Source organism: Lactuca sativa, chromosome 4 (assembly GCF_002870075.4).
Source record: "Lactuca sativa cultivar Salinas chromosome 4, Lsat_Salinas_v11, whole genome shotgun sequence".
In the NCBI taxonomy this organism is placed as follows: Eukaryota; Viridiplantae; Streptophyta; class Magnoliopsida; order Asterales; family Asteraceae; genus Lactuca; species Lactuca sativa.
This window is the reverse complement of record NC_056626.2, coordinates 144,427,156-144,435,893: the sequence shown is the minus strand read 5'-3', so window position 1 is coordinate 144,435,893 and position 8,738 is coordinate 144,427,156. Positions and strand designations below refer to the sequence as shown.

The following is an 8,738-nucleotide window of genomic DNA, read 5'->3' as shown; positions in this document are numbered from 1 at the left end:
GACCATGGCGATCCCCCTACGAGGAGAAACCATGCAGATGTACCTGTAAGCATCCTTCGTGGCCATATCGCTAGTACTAACAGTCGAAAGGGACCGAAAGCAACTATCGATACACTTCGTGAGTAGAGCACTGCAAGGACAAGAGCACAATTACCCAATTCTGGAGAAATTAGTCCTCACACTAATTTATGCCCCCAGATGCCTCCGTCGATACTTCCAGGCTCACAAGGTTGAGGTTCTGACCAGCTTCCCAGTGAAGCAAATTCTCCTAAGACCAGAAAAGTTGGGATGACTGGCGAAGTGGGCGATCGAGCTAGTAGAGCATGACATAGATTATTGACCTCGATCTGGCATCAAATCTCAAGCTCTAGCAGACTTCTTGGTAGAAATCCCCGATACGATCAAAGGGATGCCGAAGACTGTATCTATAGACCACTGCGACACCAAAACGAACAAGGAAATATGGGACTTGCATACCGATGGCACTGTAAGCAATGAAGGATCCAACACATATTTGATCCTCAAGAACTGAGATCATGTATGCTTTAAGATTCGACTTTCAGGTCTCCAACAATGAGGCTAAATATGAAGCAATTCTCACAGGCCTTCTCCTAGAGCGAGAGGTCGGAGCAAAAGACCTCTCTGCTTCTAGCGACTCCCTGCTCATCACTATCCTAGTGAACGACACTTATGAAGCGAAAGACCAAAGGATGCAGAGGTACTTGGACACAACGCGAAAGCTAACACATTCATTTAAAAGCTTCAAGATCAATCATATCTCTCAGGGAAAAAATAAGAGGGCCAACGCTGTCAGCAAATTAGCATCAACATCTTTTGATCACTTCACCAAGAAAGTGTTGGTAGAAGTTCTCATGGAAAGGAACATCGACAATAGAAAAATCGATTCCATTGCAATGCCACATGACTGGACCAAGCCCTACCTAGAGTACCTCCTACACGACGTCCTCCCAGATGATCGTGCGATATCAAGGAAAATCAAAATCAACGCCCCACAGTTTTCCATAAGGGAGAAACAATTGTACAAAAGAGGGTACCTAGCACTGTGGCTCAGATGCATTGCCCATGCTAAAGGACAATAGATCATGGAAGAAAGTCATTCGGGAGAGGTCGGGGCATACCAAGATGCATGGGCGCTCATGAGAAAAATACTCCACCTGGTAGTATACTGGCCCAACATATACAACGATGTGGCCAAACTTACGAAAAAATGTCTGAAGTGGCAAGTATTCTCCCCTTTTCAGAACCAACCTGCCATGCCTCTAACCTGCATCAATAGCCCCTAACTTTTCCATCAATGGGGCATATATATTGTAGGACCATTCCAAGTTCCCCTATGGGATCCAAATTCCCGTTAGTTGTTGTTGATTACTTCACCAAATGGATTGAAGCTGAACCATTAGTCATGGTCACATTCAAGAAAATGATAAAGTTCATGAGGAAGAATATCCTCACACGATTTGGTACCCCTAGAGTCCTAATTAGTGACAACGGTACCCAATTCAAGGGCATCCCTTTAAAAGAGTGGTTTGAGGAGAAGGAAATCCATCGATGGTTCACCTCAGTAGCCCATCCCCAGTCCAACGACCAGATTGAGGTGTCAACAAAATCGTTGTCAATGGTCTCAAAAAGCATTTGATAAAATCGAAAGCGGCCTTAGTCGAAGATCTTCCAACAATACTCTAGTCATATCGCACAACCTCAAGGTCTAGCATCGTAGAAACGCCTTTCAGCTGAACGTATGACACATTAGCAGTACTCCCAGTCGAAATCACAAGCCAATTTTTGTGAATAACAGAGTTCGATGCCAACACCAATGAGGTCGAACTCCGTCAGGATCTAGACGTACTCAATGAAAAACACAAAGCTGCCCAACTCTACCAAGCGGCTTACCAGGCCCACTTGAAAAATTACTACAATCGACATGTACGAGTAAAAAACTTCAAGGTGCAAGTGTAGGTATTACTCAAGAAAGAGTCCAGCCGCACGCAGCCCCAAGGAAAGCTAAGCATTGTTTGGGAAGGACCGTACAAAGTTATTGAGGCATAACAGAACGGATCCTACGTCCTAGAAGCCCTAGACGAGAGACCGATCCCTACACCTCGAACGCGCATAACCTACGCCACTTCTATTCCTAGAGCAAGGAACCAAATAAGATATAATTAAGGAAAGGGTAGCCTGATCGAAGTCCAAATGGATGATCACAGCCCAGTAACTGTCCTAAGAACAAGACCTTAGTTCGTATCGTAATATAATCAATTTTTATTCTCATCAAACAATATTAATGTTCTACACACATTATCAGTAAAGTGATGCAGATTGACTATTATAAAAAAAACTATTAGAATGTTCTTTCACAGTTCATGCTTGATATCATAAGAGGTTGTGCACGTTTACCAAACGGTAACAAGGACTGATTATCCACATCATTTGAGAGAAACCGTTGCGAGAATGCAACCATATGCGTCAAAGGTTCATAACCTTTTCCCTAAACATGTCAGTCCGGTCCAAAAGGCCACAAGCCTCGACCATGGCAAGAATAAATGCTTCAAAGGTTCATAACCTTTCCCTTAAAGCAAACAATACCTAAGTCCTAAAAACCTCGAGGTGATGATCTCTACTCAAATTACATGATTAAGGTCATAGTGCAACTCCCCAAGGCCTAGGACTTAGAGCAAGGTCCCCATGGGATAGTCAATAAGCTTTAACCATTACGAGCTAGCCAAAGCTTAAAGCTAAAAGATAACTAAAATGCTTTTGTTACAGGCCCACGAATCGAAAAGAAGCCATGTCTCAAGTCTCTAGTGCGAATACCGAGAATGGACTCATGGGGACTCAGGTAAGTAAGGGCTCCGAAGTCGTAGTTTGAGCAGATAGCTTAATTATCAGCCCAATGAATCCCCAAGGCTAACATAAACCTTGGGAAAGAATTGCTTAATTAAGAAGAGAAGCAAGCACACACTAGTGGCCAAGACAAACCATCGGAAACGAAGTCAAGCCAACCTCTTAAACAAAAGCAATGCCATAAAAACAAATGATAAATATGTATCCACCAGGTATTCCCCGGACTTGCATGAAAATTGAACACAAGCTAAAAAAAGAAGATGTAGTTCGAGGAAAAGAAGATTCAACTGCTAGGAGAATTAATAGAAGGTCCGACGTCCCCCGGATAGCTTGTCGGCGGACGTTCTCCCACCGGAGAATCCAAACAGATCTGGCGGATCCCCGGCAAGTCTAACTCACCAAGGCAGAGGTATGAAATGAAATCTGTCTCCAAGAATACCTTTATGGAAGCATGCATTGCCTGGGCCGACTGCGCCGTAGTGTCCAGCTCCGTCGGATCAAAATCTTTAGTAGCCAACTGCTTCCACACCCTTTTCTTAACGGTCTCAATACTGGCGACCACACATGCCACCATTGGGCGCCGAACCCCAAATTAATATTCTTCACTCTCAATGAGTCGATACACTACCTGGACCACCCCATCTTGAAGGATCAAGGCCAAATCCTCCTCCAAGGCGCTCCTTGTCGAGGCCTCAACCGCCAGTTGCTCGCTTTGTTGTATTATATGTGTTTTCAGCATTTCCTTCCCTGCCACCAGATCTCGCACTTGGTGCGACAAACTCCCCACCTCCCCATGTAACACTCCTCGAACTTGCATCTCTCATATTGAAGGAGCCCCATATTCTCTCTAAGATCATTACTTTCTATCTTGACCATCACCAAGTCTGCCAGGTCAGCACCCAAATAGCGAAGACACTCGGATGCCGCCACAAAATACGGAGCAACCTGGGCCGCAACGTATTGGAGATCATTCGCCATATGGGCATGAGAAATAAGCTCCAATGACTCCAATGTGGCTAGAGCAAATGTATGACGACACCATTCATGAGCGTTAGAAGGTTGCATCAGAAGAGACTGTGAGTGAGATTCCGCTTCGGGCGATACACACCATCACCTCCCATTTGTGTAGACACGACACCAGAGATGGGACTGCTGGGAGGCAGAACCGAACAGGAATAGGAGTTGATTCTAGAACCATCCTCAGGCTTCTTACCAAGACCACCATCACCTAAATTGAATCCATCCCTTGTTCCCTTTTCTAGTCGTTGATGTGGAGCAGTCGTTCCTTGGTCCACTCCCTTAGACTGGCATGAAGTGTCATCATCAAGAATGTCAATCACATCAGGCAAACCACCACGCAAGAAATCAATACTACATCTCTTGCGCAATTGGCCACTCTGGCCCCAACATCACCCACAAACACAGACCTATCCAAGTTGTGCGTCATTTAATGGTCCCCAGACTGCTACCAGTGGACTCGCCCACCATACACGTGTCTTGATCTAAGCTAGAAAAACTCAGCTACCCAAGGCTAACATTGGAATTTACTGTTGGATTAGGTGTCTAAGCCCATAACTATAATTGGTATGTAATCGACCCGATAGTAGCATGGTCCATTTTGGGTTGCATTCACTAGAACAATTTGATAGGATAGATATTTGAGAAAGAGGTTATTTGTGATTTATCTTTACTATATTATTAATGATATTACCCATTTCTTGAAATTTAAGAGGTACTACACCTACTACATAATATACAATCCATTTATTCCTACCTTTTAATACTCCTATTACATTTCCGTTTTACAAATTAATTGCATTAAATATTCATATTTTCGTTTGACAAATTAATGACATTAACATTGACGTTTCATAAATTTAATCAAAAAAGTAAATATACTATTTTTCTCCTCTGTCCTCTACACTCGCATTTTCCCTCAAACAAATAGCAAAAACCCTATTTTGAAAAGCCGACATCGCACCTCATCCGCCTAACTCATCGTCATCATCACCATCGATAGTGAATCACCACCCACTCTCCAACCTCGCACCACTCACTGTATCTTAATCTGATCGACGTCGCCGCCATCTTCTTTGCTCTCGCAACACTTTTTCGGCGACAGGAAGCCACCATGCTCTCTCTCTATCTCCCTACTACACTTGCACCACTCGCTTGAGATTACTTCGAGGATTAGTAGCTTTCAGATGAGATCCAGGCACTCTATCAGCCGTAAGTTTTTTTTTTTTGTTTAAATGCAAATTCGAAGTTGAAATTGTCATGTTCAAGAGAAATGAATCTGAAAAAGGGGCTCAATGAAGATTGAATTTGATGTCAGAATTAATGTGCAATACAGATTCTTTATTCCAGTTTTAATGTCAAACCTAGCTCTTTCAAATTATTACATGTTCGAGTGTCGTCTGTGTGTCTCTAGCCTCAAAACCCACGTCTATATAAGGTCAAAATGCTTAAGGGTATCGGTAGTCACCCAAGGCAAAGTTCTATTTTTGAGGTTTCAGCTTCACTTGGATATTGGTTCTCTCAGAGTGTTAATTTGTTAATAGTAATTGTAACATCCGGAATTTCAGGTATTATATTTATTCGATTTAATTTCTAGTTTTGTGGAAGAACTCGGCGAGTTGATGCGTAGACTCGCCGAGTAGAGACGCGAATCATTATCCGGGTGGACGGCTGGACACGACGAGTCGCCCCAAGGACTCGATGAGTCCATGCTGTTTAATGAAACCCTAATTCCTTGGGTTTGGAGCCTACTTAAGGGGCCTTATGGCCGTCAATTGCGGCTACCAGACCCCAGAGAGAAACCCTAAGTGAGCTAGGGCGTTTGAGAGAGGAAAGAAGCTATTTCTTGATCTTTGTTAGTGTTTTTGCAAATAGAAGAGGACAAAGACAAGAGGAGGCTGAAGAGGGTGCTGATCTAGTGATTCCAGGGCTTAGAGACTTCATTTTGGGGTATTCATTCAACTCCTTCTTCAGTTTATGGTGTAAATCATAGAGTTAGGGCTTTTTAGCCCCATTAGAGGATGGTTATGTGGAGTAATTGGTCCCTTCTCGTGTTGATGCTGTAGATCTGGACCCAAAGAGGTCCAAAGACCCTTTTCTTTTGAGCTTTATGGGCACTAATGGAGGTTATGAACTTAGGATGTCATTTTAGAGGCCATATCTTCAAATAAGGCCTTTGAGCCTTTGCATGTGCACCAAGATGTTAGATTTATGTGACTATAATGCTTTGGGAAGCTGGATCTATGGTTTAGAGGAGCGGATCTGACCTCAAGAGGTCAGATCAACTTAAGCATGGCATGGACTCGCCGAGTCCTTTAGCCGACTCGACGATTAGGGAGAAGGTTTTCCCGATAATCACACAGTTGGTGACTCGCTAAGTTGGGGAAGCGACTTGGTGAGTCAGAGGGAATCTAGAGGATAGAATGCACGATTGTACTCGTCGAGTCAGGAGCCGGACTCGGCGAGTTGGGTCGAGACATTTCACAGATTGTGACCAGTGATGATTGGCAGAGTTGAGGTTGACTCAGTGAGTCAAATGAGGACTAGGAGAGTGTAGAGCATGTGTGGACTCGCCGAGTCACAGTTGCGCACTCGACGAGTTTGGTCAAGGCTGACCGTTGACTTCGTTGACTTTTAGGGATTAGTCAATGTTTGGACCTTAGAGTCATCGGAAGGGTAGGATAGTCTTTTACCCTTCCTAGAGGTTGTATTGAGAGGAAGAGATTAGCTTAGCCCTGAGGGTTGTATTAATTAGAGTATTTTCATGTGATTAGGCAGGGGCTAGACCAGAGTTACCGAGTCAGAGATTTACTGAGATATCCGAGGTGAGTCTTCTCACTATACTTTACCTTGAGTAGGTAAATTGAGTTATGCGATTTAGTGTTTGTATGATATATACGTGTTATGTGTTGCACTGCATTCTTCTATATGATTTATGTTGTGCATGTTTGTAGAATTAGAACCTGAGGGTTCACAGAGTTTACGTGCACGGACCCATAGAGTTATAGCCTCGAGTGGCTAATATGTGTTATATGTGGTATTTGTGGGAACTCACTAAGCTTAGTGCTTACAGTGTTCTGTGTCATGTGTTTCAGGTACTAGTGAGGATCGCAGAAAGGCGTCGGCTTGATCAGTACACATACGAGATTTTTATGCTATGAGATCTTGGGATTGATTTATGTTATGAATTGAGTTTTCAAACAATGATGTTTTATGAATACTAAATGAATTATGTTTTACAAAATGCGAAAAATTGTTTTGGAAGTTTACGTTGTTACAGTAATGGCGAAAACACGTCTTTTATGAATTGCTGATGAAACAGGTGACTTTTTGAATTTGTTTGCTTGTTGCTCTTCTTGTTGAACCCTAACTTCAATTTTACAATAAGAAACAACCTTTTTGACATCAGAAGCGAAACTTTCTTTGGCATTCCTAGACCCTGGAATACTTGTTTAAATAAAAAGAGTTGATTTTGTTCATGTACATTTCAGTAAACACTTATTTGTACATGTAAAAATGCAAATATATTGAAAGAATGAATCATATGCTGATAAAGTAAAAAAAAATTGGTATTTAAAGTTGCATATTTTCAATTCAACATGGATAATCAGTACTAGAGAGATGTCATTTCCAACTTTCTTAATTTGATTGTAGAATGTGGTGCTTAGGATTTGAACATTACTGATTATATTGTTATCTGAAATTAATCTACGATTTACCCAAACAAAAACAGTTTTACTGACTTTATCATATTCCTACAGGTGCTCAAAATGTGAGCTCTGAAAGGCCACTTAGGCAATTCGTTACAAAAGACAAGTCAGCAGGTAGAAATTCAAAGGGTCGTATCACAATTTTCCACAGAGGGGGAGGGGCAAAACGGTCACAAAGAACAATTGACCTAAAACACAACACTTCATCAGTACGTGTAGTTGAAGGAATCGAATACGACCCAAATTGCACTTCAAAGATCGCAGTGGTCAGATGGGTCGACGGGGCAGCCGTTGACCGCCCGAAAAAAGTCAACTCCCTCAAAAAAAAAACTTCACCCCACGCCCAATATCCTACCCTCCATCTCCATCAAAGGTTGTTTTCAATCTCTTCAATTCCCGGAATGTTAGAAGACAAAAAGGTGGAATCTTTAAGGCCTAAAACAGATCATGTAGTGGTTGGACTTTCAAAAGGTAGTACGACCTTGAGTAGTCAAAGTCAAAGTCAAACGGGGACCCACATGAGAAATGTTAAGGATGTTTTCTTGTCTGCTTTTTCATCTTCAAATGGGAAAAAAAGACATGATTCTCCTTATTCGTTTGTGAACGTGTTGGGTGTTCCAAGAATGGCGGTAGCAGGGGCAAAACCGAAATTTTTTGTTCCATTAATGAAAGATGATGTGAAAGAGAATGAAAGTATGTTGCTTAATGAGGTAAAAAGGTGGGATAAGGATAGTGTTGTGTGAGGGCATAAGATGAAACGAAAAGCAGTTGTTTCTTGGGAGAGTTTGAGACAAAGGGGGATTTTAGGGGTTGTTAATGAGTCAAAGTCAAAGTCAAAGGTGAGAGAAAGTGAAAAGGTGGAAAAAGATGGGAAATTTGGAGTGGATCGAGCTCCTATGACTTATATATTGGCTACCTAAGTGTCGATTTATTTGTTACCTAAGTATCGATTTATCTGTTACCTGTCTGTTGTGACAAAAAAACAACATAAATCATAATTATATTGAAAGTACAAATATTTAATCAGGTTTGTAATCAAGAGTGTACATTTATATATTATTATTTTAACATTTGCATAGTTTGACATAATCGGGTTTGTAATCAAGAGTGTACATTTATATATTATTATTTTAATTATACTGATAATTG

At 41.8% G+C, this 8,738-nt stretch overlaps 1 pseudogene; it reads left to right on the top strand.

Moving 5' to 3' along the window:
- Positions 1-1,354: 1,354 nt before the first annotated feature.
- LOC111895426 (60S ribosomal protein L2, mitochondrial-like) lies at positions 1,355-8,509 on the top strand (annotated as a pseudogene).
- Positions 8,510-8,738: the final 229 nt, after the last annotated feature.